This window comes from Schistocerca nitens, chromosome 8 (genome assembly GCF_023898315.1).
Source record: "Schistocerca nitens isolate TAMUIC-IGC-003100 chromosome 8, iqSchNite1.1, whole genome shotgun sequence".
Taxonomy (NCBI): Eukaryota; Metazoa; Arthropoda; class Insecta; order Orthoptera; family Acrididae; genus Schistocerca; species Schistocerca nitens.
Window position 1 is genome coordinate 574,123,091 of NC_064621.1, and position 14,703 is coordinate 574,137,793.

Sequence of the window (14,703 nt, forward strand, 5' to 3'; positions counted from 1 at the left end):
TCACTCTGCGATATTTTCGGCAGCTGTCTTGGTAAATATGAAGCACCAAATGGCAGTGAGCTGAGGCCTTTGATGCATCACGTTTTACCATAAGCGCAATTTCTTCCACACAACATGCAGGCCACCTGTTTACTATTTATGTCAGAACACTGTCGATTGATGTATGGGCTAGTGCTGTAACAGTTGAAGCAGCCACCCGAATTCATTCTACCGAGAGAAGACAGTATCCTTATCACAATTTCGGCATGCATGAGGGAACCCCGATTATTATTAACTTTCGTAAAGGAAGTGTGCAGATGCCCCTTTAAGACCTCACTGAAAGCTAATAGTTTCGAATTTTCCAAAAGATTGTCAGAGAAGAGCTGAAGTTGTTGAAACACAAAGTATTATACGCCACGAAAAGTAATGAGTGTTACACGTTAACTCCGTAGTGCTTAACGTTCAAGTAATAACGCTCTCTTCCTTAGAGAGTTTGGCTCTAGGCTACAAGATACCTAAACGCAAAATTGTACCAAGGTAATTAAACAGAAATTCTCAAATAAGTTGAACATTTCCTCCTTGATATAAAGAATGTTAAGTGAACAGCCTTGTGAAATAGGGTTTCTCTTCTACACATCTCGGTAAAATAACATAAAAAAAAAGACTAACGGAACAACTTGAACATTCAATCACAAAAGAAGAGTTATTGCACAAGTTGGATGGGATAGCTACTTGCAGAATGCCAAGAACTACTTCTGATCGGTAAATCCAGAAACAATGAAGCTTATGGTAGAACATCGGAGACAACGTTTGGCAGAAATTCTACACTTAAAGTCCAAGGAACAAACTAAAAAAACTTGTGAATCTGGAGACATTCTAATGACTGAATACGATTTGCCACAGGTAACGAAGTCACTCGCAGAGAACTTGCTCATATTTGTAAAAGTTAGTAGTTTGCAACGATCAGTATCAATTTGAATAATATCCTTTTGGAAGAGTGATTCATCGTAAAACATTTAAACAAGTTCAAAACAGACCTGTCGAAACACTCGGACATGGAGCTCGTCCGTCGCAGTAATACTTGCGGTCTGATACCAAAAACGTTTTACGAGTATCCAGGTTCACGTTCATATTCATACGGCGTTGCAAACGAAATAACCGTCAACTCACAACTACGAGAAAAAATACTTACTGTTAGCGGTTCACAGTCGCTGGTCCACCTCTGGCTGCCACGAATTGCCGGCACCCATTTATATGTGATCAGCAGGAAGTGGGGAGGCGATTCTCCACTGGGGGACACACAGTCGTGTTGCGTGGACGCTAAATTGCCTATTAGTACCCTCTGCTACAAATGGGCTGCAACCGTTTGAACAGGCGATACACGTACCATAGGTGTCTATTTTATTTTAAATAATATATATTTTATACATTACTCAAAAGAAAGTACTTTTTCATTATTTTTTCGCTTGATTAGAGGAATTAACAAAAATTTCAGGTTAATACGACCGAAGGCGTTAGATTCAAAAAATGGGTCAAATGGCTCTGAGCACTTTGGGACTCAACTGCTGAGGTCATTAGTCCCCTAGAACTTAGAACTAATTAAACCTAACTAACCTAAGGACATCACAAACATCCATGCCCGAGGCAGGATTCGAACCTGCGACCGTAGCGGTCTTGCGGTTCCAGACTGCAGCGCCTTTAACCGCACGGCCACTTCGGCCGGCCGTTAGATTCAGTTTACGACGCATAGAATAGCTTAACAGAGCATAATATCAAAAAGCTTCCGGTATGCCAGTCAGCGTTGTGAACGTTGTGGAAGTAATCACACAGATTCTTCAGATCAAATATACTCATCTGGTGAAAACAACGCGTCCTGCTGCCTGAGGAAGTCCCTACCTGCCTGCTGCACATTCTCCTACGACAGGGATGGTCGACCTTTCAAGGCCTCTTTTTAGGGGCCGAAGGCGTAATAATCGTGTTGGGGGAGAGCAGGCGTATAGGGTGTGTGCTATAGTGTCTCCCACTTGATCTGGCGAATCTTTTGCGCACCTTCTGGCCTCCCAGGTCGGCCGCCGTCTTGTGAACTGGGAGCGCCATCCCACAACAGTGGTTTTTCGACAGATATGTTGTCCCACACACATTCCTCATTCTCCATCGGATCTGTACCGGTGTTAGACCTTCGGAGCCAAAGAAAGAATAGCAGCACACACGTTCTGTTTAGACGAATTTGGTAATAATGTCGCCGTAGTGCGTGTTTCAGCATTTACTACCTGTCCGTCGGAAAGTCACGAATGCCACACAGAAACCCTCGCCTATATGTCGGTGCTTACATACCTGCATCGGTACCGCGCTACGTTGCGTATATCCTGTAGCAATGGCCTCAAACTGAAATTTTATGATAGCGTATCTGGGCGTAAACATTCATGTTTTGCGAAAATAAAGATTATATAGATACATAAGAAAAATTTCAATTTTTATTACACTACTGGCCACTAAAATTGCTACACCACGAAGATGACGTGTTACAGACGCGAAATTTAACCGACAGGAAGAAGATGCTGTGACATGCAAATGATTAGCTTTTCAGAGCATTCACACAAGGTTGGCGCCAGTGGCGTCACCTACAACGTGCTGACATGAGGAAAGTTTCCAACCGATTTCTCATACACAAACAGCAGTTGACCGGCGTTGCCTGGTGAAACGTTGTTGTGATGCCTCCTGTAAGGAGGAGAAAGGCGTAACATCACGTTTCAGACTTTGATAAAGGTCGGATTGCAGCCGATCGCGATTGCGGTTTATCGTATCGCGACATTGCTGCTCGCGTTGGTCGAGTTCCAATGTCCGTTAGCAGAATATGGGATCGGTGGGTTCAGGAGGGTAATACGGAACGCCGTGCTGGTTCCCAACGGCCTCGTATCACAAACAGTCGAGTTGACAGGCATCATCGTGCAGCCACGTCTCGACCCTGAGTCAACAGATGGGGACGTTTGCAAGACAACAACCATCTACACAAACAGTTCGACGACGTTTGCAGCACCATGGACTATTAGTCTGGAGACCATGGCTGCGGTTACCCTTGACGCTGCCTCACAGACAGGAGCGCCTGCGATGGTGCATTCAATGACGAAACTGGGTGCACGAATGACAAAACGTCATTTTTTCGGATGAATCCACGTTCTGTTTACAGCATCAAGATGGTCGCATCCGTGTTTGGCGAAATCGCGCGCAACGCACATTGGAATCGTGTATTCGCCATCGCCGTACTGGCGTATCACCCAGCGTGATGGTATGGGGTGCCACTGGTTACACGTCTCGGTCACCTCTTGTTCGCATTGACGGCACTTTAACAGTGGACGTTACATTGCAGATGTGTTACGACCCGTATCTCTACCCTTCATTCGATCCCCGCGACACGCTACATTTCAGCAGGATAATGCATGACCGCATTTGGCAGGTCCTGTACGAGCCCTTCTGAATACATAAAATCTTCGACTGCTGCCCTGGCCAGCACATTTTCCAGATCTCTCACCAATTGAAAACGTCTGGTCAATGGTGGCCGAGCAACTGGTTCGTCACAATACACCTCTTGATGAGGTGTGGTATCGTGTTGAAGCTGCATGGGCAGCTGTACCTGTACACGCCATCCAATCTCTGTTTGACTCAGTGCTCAGGCGTATCAAGGCCGTTATTACGGCCAGAGGTGGTTGTTCGGGTACTGATTTCTCAGGATCTGTGGACCCAAATTTCGTGAAAATATCAGTTCTAGTATACTATATTTGTCCAATGAATACCCGTTTAACATCTGCATTTCTTCTTGGTGTAGCAATTTTAATGGTCAGTAGTGTACGTTCTTCATCATCTGCAGATAAAAGTTTAACCTATGACGCCTAAGGAGAGTTTCTGATGAGTTATTTAATTTTCAATATTTCAAATATATTCTATTATAATATTCTTGGTCTCTGACTGCATGATGAAATGCCAATAATATTGATTATTTAAATCTCTTGCTGCCCAATTTATCTAGAGTTAAAATCCACTTAGAAACATTGAATTCATTCTATCTAGTTAGCATTTGTAATTTTATTACGGGTTTACAATTCAGTTTACAAGCGCGTAATCTTTTTGTGTTTTAGTAAGGTTACATCATTATGATTCATGTTCATGGATATCGTTTCATAGCAGTTGTGAATAGTGACGAACAGTGAATTTACTTTCAGGCTCTCACGCGTTACTGAAAATAATCTGTTGTCTCTCAGAGCAATAAAATGGCGCTAAACCTCTATTGTGATACGCACCTGTCTTCTCGTCGCACATGTAATCAGCCTTTTCCTATTAGACTGACAGTAGAGACCCTTTTAGATCTAGACACCACTGCCGATGTTACAGAGCGTACACCCTATTCCGGAAAAAAAAGAGCTGTATCCATTGAAAAGTATGTGCACTGGTCTCTCGAAGGTAAGAAGAGAGGCAAGTACATTAACGTACAGACAGTAGCGGACGTTATTGCATAACTGATGCAGGTAGGTAAACTGCTTTTCATACTGCTGTTTTAAGCCGATGGAATAGCGTACCTTGACCGTAACGTGAGAGAATGTGGATAGCTTCTCGCCTTAATGATAGCAGATGGTGACCAAATGCCTCCCCACCAAGAGATCTACTGTGACAAACACAGCGGCGGAGCAGATAAGAGGAGGCGATGTTCTACATCCCAAATACATTTAGAGCCGTCCTTTATTCCAACGGGTACGTCTCGTGACACCTGGTGAATACAAAGACATGGTTTGAAATCGACGCAATGGCATTCCCTTTTATAGAAGTTCAGTGAACTTCTATAAAACTGCTGACGTATTGTGTGCTTTTAAATGAGTCCAAATCACTCATTGAATATGACTTTCTGGTTTTCCAGAATATTAGAGCATACTGATACAAATATACAATCATCTATTTACCAATGCAATGATATTGTTTGGCACACAGAACTGTGTAAGAAAATAAAGCTGATGATAAACTGAGACCGAGCGAGGTGGCGCACTGGTTAGACACTGGACTCGCATTCGGGAGGACGACGGTTCAATCCCGAGTCCGGCCATCCTGATTTAGGTTTTCCGTGATTTCCCTAAATCACTCCAGGCAAATGCCGGGATGGTTCCTCTGAAAGGGCACGGCCGACATCCTTCCCTAATCCGATGAGACCGATGACCACGCTGTCTGGTCTCCTTCCCCAAACAACCAACCATCCAACCTGATGATAAACTGATTCCTGCAGATGGCGCACAAAAGGTCGACTTTGTAATAGTGAAGGTCAGTGTTTCATCATAGGTACTACACATACTTTCGAGTGAGATTTAGATAACATACCTTACAAGGAGCAGCAATGTTTGAGATTCTGGACTAGAAGTCTAGAGAAACAAATTCCCAGTCCGTAAGAGCGCGGGCATAGTGGTCAATTCTCGACGCCATAAAGATGTGGCCCACTACTACCGTCTTTCCGCGGTCCGCGGTTCGACATAGACTGAGTCATCAATGCTCGATACCATAAAGAGGTGGGCTGCTACGAACGTCTTGCCGCGGTCCGTGGTTTGTGTCACATGACTAAGTCACGTACCTGTAGCTGAAGTAAGTTCGGTGAAACAGTAAAGAGTTTTCCGTAACGCCGTCTGCCTTGCTGCAGCCACCTAACTCTACCAACGATCTCCTGTAGCCCTTAACAACTCACAACGTCCAGATGGGCGAATCGTACGCCATGTGAACAAACCCCAGAACGGCCCCTCCACCTTTCCGTAGCAGTCATTGCACACTACTTCTCTAAAGTTCCCTCGAAGCACTTCAGACATACAACTGGAATATCCACTTACAAAAAAGGAAGATTAAGATTAGGATTTAACGTCCCTTCGAAATAGAAGTGGTTGAATTCGGAGCACAAGCTCGGTATTTGTCAAGCACAGGGAAATTAGCAGTGCACTTTCTAAGGAACCATTTCGGCACTGGCCTCGACCGAGTTGGGAAAGTCACGGAAATCTAAAAATTGAAGACCTGATGCGGATTTGAGCTGTCATCCTCACGAACACGAGACCGCTGAGCTACGAACTGCGCAGCCTCGCTTGGTAGCATGAGAAAGCGTTCACCATTGATGAAAAAAGATCTGTATTCACAAGACGATGTCGTTTGATTATTCTTACTATTTTCCATCGTTCCTTTCCGTAACTATTGAGGATGTAAAAGATATTTAATATGCTCATACTCACGAACCGACAAAAACAATCTTCTAACGGCGTGGGCAGTACTGGTTCTGCCGTACAAGCGGTATATTTCACTATGCTACACAGAGACAATGATGTGGACACGAAATTTGTAGGGGGTGTTCGTCACCAATCCACTTGTTTAAGTTCTAGAATATATTATCGAATAGCTACTGTATGATCAGAGGAGGCACCTGTCATGGAGGACGAAATTACGTTAGTTCCTCAAGAAACACTGTCAACGTGTCTTGCGTGTGTTTGGCTACGTATATATAGGACTAGTGAACACAAGCGACGAGTGCACGAACTGCGTTTCGTCCTAGGATACTTCATATTAGTAGAACGGCTTCTGTCTCTGGTAATGCTCTGTGTAACTGAAATACTCGATATCTACTTTTATTCGTATTCCACATTAAACTGCAAATCTCCTTCTAACTGACTCTGTGAGCAGACGGGACTAGGCAGGGTTGTCCCGTTAATAGGTGCAGAAAGGCACGTAAATTACTCAAAACGAGTGTAAAACCGTCAAAGGTCTGTAAGAGTCGGTTATTGAAGTGCCAAACATTTGAGTACGCCACGAAAACTAGAATACCTGAAGAATTATGCAAAATCTCAATGAATAGCAGGAGACAGTGCGTGGTCGTGCGGTAGCGTTATCGCTTCCCACGCCCGGGTTCCCGGGTTCGATTCCCGGCGGGGTCAGGGATTTTCTCTGCCTCGTGATGGCTGGGTGTTGTGTGATGTCCTTAGGTTAGTTAGGCTTAAGTAGTTCTAAGTTCTAGGGGACTGATGACCATAGCTGTTAAGTCCCATAGTGCTCAGAGCCATTTGAACCATTGAACCAGGAGACAGTGAAGTGAATGGAAAGAAGGTAAGGATTTTTGGTCAGGAGCATTCAGTGAAAACGGTGTTATGTGAGTAGGATTTGTAATAAACAGCAGAGTATGGCAGATAATGAGTTACTATGAACAGTTCAGCGATAGAATTATTCCCACGAGAAACGACATACCAAGACTATTGACTGTAGTTCAGGAGACATGAAAATCTAGTAATCATGGTGGTCTGGAAAGTTTTTGTAGGAAAGAAATAGAAGACAGAGCTGGTAGAATATGGGCTGTATAGTAGGTTCATTGATTTCTTCAATAAATTTCAACACGTAATAGCAATGACATTGCTCTAATATATCACTAAAATGGCATCGTACCTGGAAAAAATCGAGAGAGAGAGGAAGATACCAGCTGGATTACATCATGGTGAGGCAGAGATAACGAACTGCGATGTTGGACTATAAGCAGTATCCATTAGCAGATATACACTCAATCACAATGTACTAAGGAAGAGAAACGTCAGGAAGAATCGATGTGTAAAGATAGGTGACATTTAAGTATTCAGGAACGATTATGTGTGGCTGAAGTTAGTTGCCTCTGCCCTCAATGACAGTAGATATTCTGATGAAATTTCGCCTACTTACCTCGTTTGATCGCAAGCCTCCAAACATACTGCTAAATTTTTTCATCTAAAGTTGGATCGTCTATGTTTTCCAAATCGATACCTATTTGTTCGTCTGCCGAGTCACATCACAGCCCTTCTAAGAGAAGCCCTCACTGTACTTTTTCCTATCCGTTCTCCGCTTAGCAGCGTAACTACTCTTCTCTTTTTAATTTTGACGCGTTTCCTTCAATTTCGACGAAAGTTGTTTTAATTATCATATTTGTTGTAACTGTAGTTCACGTGACCATTTCCTATCCCACTTCTTCACAATTTTCCGTCAGTCATTTCGCTTTAGCTTCCTTGCGCTCACTGCTGATTGCATTGCCGACCTACTTATACTGCTGGCTATCGTTCTTTTTCTGTACAGTGTTGTAGTTCCGCCTTATTTGTAAGTATATTTGTAAGTGTTTATCTAAGGCGCTGCAGTCATGGGCTGTACGGCTGGTCCCGGCGGAGGTTCGAGTCCTCCCTCGGGCATGGGTGTGTGTGTTGGTCCTTAGGATAATTTACGTTAAGTAGTGCGTAATGTTAGGGACTGATGACCTTAGCAGTTAAGTCCCATAAGATTTCACACACATTTGAACATTTTTTGTAAGTGTTTATGTCTGTCTTTCACTACAGTCTTTTACGGCAGCAGCTTCCTCTAGCACAATGGTAGATATTACCTGATACCTTAACACGTGTTTTAATGTACCGTCCCACCTCGTTCAGTTTAATTAATTTGACTGTGTTTATGGTACCTGCTCGATTGATATGGCAGAAGTCTCGAAAATTTTTAAATCAAGGGTATGGAAAAGAATACACCTTATCACTAAAATGACAATGCGGACGAAGTGAATTACAAATAACTAGTTACGATTATTCTTGGATTTGCGTAAGACCCATTTATACTGGCACTGAGGACGTCGCGGCAAGGTACAAATTATTTTCGTTAGTTTCAGAATAAAAAATTCGTAATCATCTAATACGACGACTAACGGAGCAACAAATTAATCTCTAACTGCAGTAACAATGGTGCTGCGACTCCTGACTATCACGAATCTGGTAGATAAATTCCCTTTCTAAAGCACCTAATATTTTTCTTGGTTCAAATTCACCAAAATATTAGTACCTCTCAGCAAGATCCCACTAATACACTGATACAACACTGGAATATCACATTCGTCACTATAAGAAAAAAAAAAATAAATAAAAGAAAAGAAAATAAAAAAAAAATTTAAGCAGTCTACATTCATAAAGTGGATATTATTCAAATTGGTCGTATATACTCATTTCAGTACTTTTTACAAACTTTGTCTTAAAAACTTCAATTAATGTTATTTTTTACTCCAATTCGGTTTGAGGGATTAACTACTTGTAAGGAATATAAACCTTCAGACGGAAATCAGTTTAATTTTTCTTTCACTCATTATTCATAGGGTGATATTCGGAATAAACAACAATAGGACTTTGATCCTGTTCTGCTTAATAATTGCTTGGAAAATTGATCACCTCTGTCCACATTGACATACCATGCCTATTTGTACTGGATGTCCCACTGTAAAGAGACCTCGCAAACGTATTGTAAGGCGTGTATATATCTATTGTCTATTGTAAAACCACAGTTTATGAAAGATGTTTATATTTATTAATAGGATTAAGTAGTAATAATGAATGTTTGTCATGTTGGAAATAATTGTGGTAGCAGGGAATGTCTGCACCAAAGTATTGTTAGCAGGAGAGACCGCACATTGATATAATTTTAAAAAGGGCGGGAGAGACCGCGTGTGGATACATTTTAAGAAAAGAGCGGGAAAGACCGCGCATTGATACATTTTGTGATGGTAGCAGGGATTGTCTGCACCAGAAAGCATTGTTGGCAGGAGAGACCGCACTTTAGCGTTCGTAGGAAGTCAGTAGTAAGCGAGAAGTGAAGCGAGTCGGTAGCAGGTCTGAAGCGAGAGGTTGAGAGAAGCGGTGTGCCTACCAGCCACCAGCTATGATTTACAAGAGATTATGAACGGATGTACAGAGACATCAGCTAACTATTATCGTAAGAGGAACTAATATTATTGAATAATTTTTTTGGGGAAACTCAAGACTACTGAAGGTATTTTTGCGCAATGCTAGTCGTAAGATTATTGTAAAAGGTAAGTTCCATTTGAACGTTTGTAAAATCATTTCATTACCAGCAGTAAATATTTGAAGAATCGTTTTGAGAATATAATTAATTTTTGCCAGCAATGTTGCATTACTGATTATAATCCATCCCAAAAACCATCAACGTAAAACTTTGCAAAAATTTTATTGTTCTCAAGAAAAAGTGTAACTATGAATTACGTAACTTCAGTCAAATTAATTAAAGAATAACGTCAGCTTTGCTATTAAAGAATAACGTCAGCTTTGGTAATAAATGCAGCCACTTATTATGACAGCCCACCAGCAGTTAATAGAGTATAGTAAACCAGAGTAAGTATATTCATGTCGCAGTTCGATGTAGCAGTCAGATGGCGATCCAGTAACAGTAAAAAAGGTAAGGAACAGTTTTGGGTTATTGCAGATAACGACTGAGGGCCACGACGACGACACATTCTATGTTTCGTCGAAATAATCAGAAAATCACTTTTAATAAGCAGCAATTAAATTTGTATGCGAAGATTGAGAAAGAGAATAAATTTCAAAGGGAAGATTTCATTTGTTATTATTGAGCAAGAGATAGAAATCCTAAGGTAAGGTTACATAGGTTATTGTAAAAGGGAAGGTTGCGTAACAAAAGAGATATAGAGGAGACGGTTATTGCGTAATAACAAAAGAGGTATAGAGGAGACGGGAAGGTTTCAGTATGTAGTAATTCCCCGAAATTGCACTGTGGAATTTGTGGCGCTTGACGTGGTAACACTGTACCCTGCAATATCGTTTGACGCAACAGTATGTCTTCCCGCGTAGCTTTGGCTGGAGCTCAGAGTTCGGTGTTTAGTGACAATGTATCGCTGTTCTGTCGAAGAGCGCGAGTTTCTTGTAGAGGAATATTAGGTTACTGGTTCTATTAAGACATGCCAGCAAATGTCTGTTGAACTGCTTGGTGACCAGCATACTCGGTCTTAATGCTGCACACAAAATTTAGTGAAGAAGATTGAGACCAGTGGAACGATGTCGGATTTTGAAGGAGGCGGGTGGCCGCCATTATCAGAGGAAAAACTGAGTGACATGAAACAACGATTGACGGTCTCTCCTGCAAATTCTGTTCGACGTTTATCTCAGGAATGTGGAATGTCACGGAGCACATGTCAGACACGTGCGAAGGAAGCTGGCATGTATCCATACAAATTTACACTTGTTAAGGAAATGAATCTCAATGGGGAAGTCAAACGCAGTACATTTTGCCATTGGTTCAAGCAATTTATTGCTCAGAGACCAGGAATACTGCAGTATACTTGATTCAGTGATGACGCTTGGGTCCACTTGCCTGGCTATGTAAACTCTCAGAATACACATTTGTGATATAACTAAAATCCACATGCACTGATCGAGCAACCGCTGCATTCACAAAAGATTGGCGTGTCCAGTACAACATCATAGCGTCGCATTATGGTACCAGCTTTTCTCGAGTCTACTCAGACAAGTGCAGTTTACATCGAAATGTTTCAGGAATTTGTGAACCAGCTGGACGATGAATAACTTATCCTCGGCTGGCACCAACAGCATGGCGCAACATGGCACACATATCAAGTGACCATGGCTGCAGTCGAATCATTTTTTCCTCGGCAGTGCTATTTCCAAAGGACTGTGGCCCCCAGAGACACCTGATGTAACACCGCCTGACTTTTTCCGCTAGTGTGGGCTGAAAGGCAAGGTCTAGAGGAGAAAACCACACAATCTGGAAGCATTATGAAAGAACATCATCCGTGAAATCCAGGCAGTGACACCAGAGGCCCTGGCAGCAACATTCGAGAATCTCCACTGCCATGTTAAACTGTGTTTACAGCTCGAGGGCGGTAAGTTTCAGCAACTTTTGTGATTAAAGTTTATTTCCCAATGAACTAGCTATGACATGTTCAGTTCATTTCATTTCCCGATATTTATGGAAAGTCTTTAAGTGTTATTTAAGCAGATGTTTGTTCGTGGGGCCTCTTTCGAGCGGGTCGCCCTGTAATTGTTCTCCATATAATGCAAAATACTTTCAAGTTCTTTATACTGCTATACGTGTTTAGTGCTCTTACCTTACAGTTTTACTGCGCCAGACGTGTAGTGGTAGCTCAGTGATAACAGTGTTTAATTTTTCAACAGTATGATACTTCTCTTCGGAAAGCTAACACTTGTGGTGCTAGCAACAGCCAAGTGATCGCTGTTACTCGCCAGTACACAGCCTCAAAATTAGTGGCCCATGTAACCTGCATTGTAGCTCTAAACGAAAATAACTCCTTGCTCTCGTCTTTTCCACGCCAGAACCGTGCATCCTCTCTCTCTCTCTGTCACCCCCCCCCTCCCCTCTCTCTCTCTCGCCAAACTCACTCCTATCCCTCTGTCACACTCCCACGAGTTCAACTCTCGACGGTTACCACTCGACATCTCCCACATGATTTTGGTACAACGTCAAAGGTTCTGCTTCCCGTTCTCATTCAGTTTCATGACTCACGTAATACCAAGTCCCTCAGAGTACCAATATTGCTACTATATAGCTTTAATAAAAATAGTTCTCGTATTTCACGTAATATTGTAGTTAGAAACATATACAGAGTTTGTATGTACTTCACAACAATTACGCAACATTCTATTTCGTCAGTCACAATGCCTGAACACACAAATACGCAAGCGATAAACAGACAAAATTAATACTCCAGTGGCGATAACTGTGTTGTAGCGTCGACTGTCATCCAGTTCATTCTTCCAGCTACCCAGATGCTGATTTCCTTGGACTTTCTTCGGATAACCTTCCCATTTCTTGTCAGTCCAATTAACCTACAGCACCCTACTGTAACAAATTTCAAACCATTCGATTCTTTAGCTTTCCATTTTTTCTCACAGTTTATAATTCAGTTCCATTCGGCGAAGAGCTCCAGATATATGTTGACAGAATTTAGTTCCTCAAATTAAGACCTTTGCTTAATACATTCTAAGACAAAAAACAATGCACCACGAAGGGGCTTATGCAAATAGGTCACAAATTGATAATCATACAGGTAGTGATGGAAAAAAAAGCCTGCATCTCGTGGTCGTGCGGTAGCGTTCTCGCTTCCCACGCCCGGGTTCCCGGGTTCGATTCCCGGCGGGGTCAGGGATTTTCTCTGCCTAGTGATGGCTGGGTGTTGTGTGATGTCCTTAGGTTAGTTAGGTTTAAGTAGTTCTAAGTTCTAGGGGACTGATGACCATAGATGTTAAGTCCCATAGTGCTCAGAGCCCAGTGATGGAAAAAGCAAACTGTAAACTTTGGAGGCCGATGGCTGCATGTGTGACACTGCAGAGCAATTCCACCGCACAGCAAGCAAGCAAAGTAAACAGGGAACGTGTCAATACAATAGCATCAATTCTTAGCGAATTTCATTCGGAGTACTCCGCTGAATAATTACTATACCTCGAAGACAGGTGCTTGAACAATATATGCAAATACCGACATTTGAGATAGGACGTGTAGATGGGCTAAAGTAGAAGGTTGGAGTAATCGGTGAGTCGCTCGACTTGTGAATATGAGCAATGCCACTATACAACGGCGTAGGCAGGATTGGGTGATACATGGCCGACCACAGCGCCACGCAGGAAGTGGTCGATCTAGAGAGACGACAGAATGTGACGACCGAGAGATCGCCAGAAAAGCACTCAGAGCCCTGGATTCAGCAATATCGTCGATCCAGTGTGCAACTGGTGCTTCAGTGACCCCAGCTACCACTACTAGGCGGCCTACAGAAACGAGACAGGGTTCATGGCGCTCGATTGACATCGACCTCTGTACATCAAACAAGCCCGTTTGCAGTGGTGTCTGGCACATTCTGGCTGGAATCTCATTGACTGGAGTAGAGCTGTCTTCAGTTGAGTAGTGCCGCTTCGAATTTAGTCCCGATGCCCAGCGAAGACGTATCTGGAGACACCCTTGACAGCGGTAGAATACCAACATGACAGGGACCACCGTATGGCACGACAGCCAGCGGTGATGATCTAGGATGCCATTTTATTTAATAGCGTGACTGGCATAAGTGAGATCCTTACAGCGTAGCGGTTCGTCGATGGTGTTCTGTGCCCCGTTTTGTTGCCCTTCTTGACAAGCCTTTCTGGTCTTGTATTTCGACAAGATAATGCACGTCTACACGCGGCGAGGTTTCTATTGCACGTCTTTTGAAAACGTCTGGATTGCTAAAGGGCACCCAACCTGATTGCGATTTTGACGAGCTAACATGCCAATTAGACAGATTTTTTCGAGGTGATAATTAAACCGCAATAATTACCTGTCGTATTTACAATGCTTCAGCTCTGTACTATATCCATACAACCTAAATTGGTAAAAAAATGTCACTTATTGTCTGAAATATCACTTACTATTTCGAAAGAAATACTGTAGGACTGAGAACCAGCAACTTCCTGTAGGGTTATGGGTGAAAATATCGTGAGGGAGGAGGTGAGGAAGAGATATACAGACAGAATGGGGGAAAGGAGTAGATGCACATAGGCGGGGAAAGGAACTGATAGACAGAGGTGGGAGGGGAAATGGATAAAAAATTAAGAGGCGGACATGCAACAAAGAGGGGAGACGAGGAAATAGAGAAAAGGAAGAGAAGGTGACGAACCTAGAGAGGGAGGAACATATGAGGGTGCTGTGGGAGGAGCAGATGGACAGAGAGAGGGAAGGAGAAAATGAGAAGATAAAGGAAAGAGGTGGAGATGAACAGAGAGAGGGGACAGGGATACGGCAGAGAAAGGAAAGCGGAGGAAATGGACAGGGACAGGGGGAGGCTGAGATGGATGAGAGGAGGAAGGAGGAAAGGACAGACAGAGGGGAGAAGGAAACGGACAGAGAGAGGAAAGA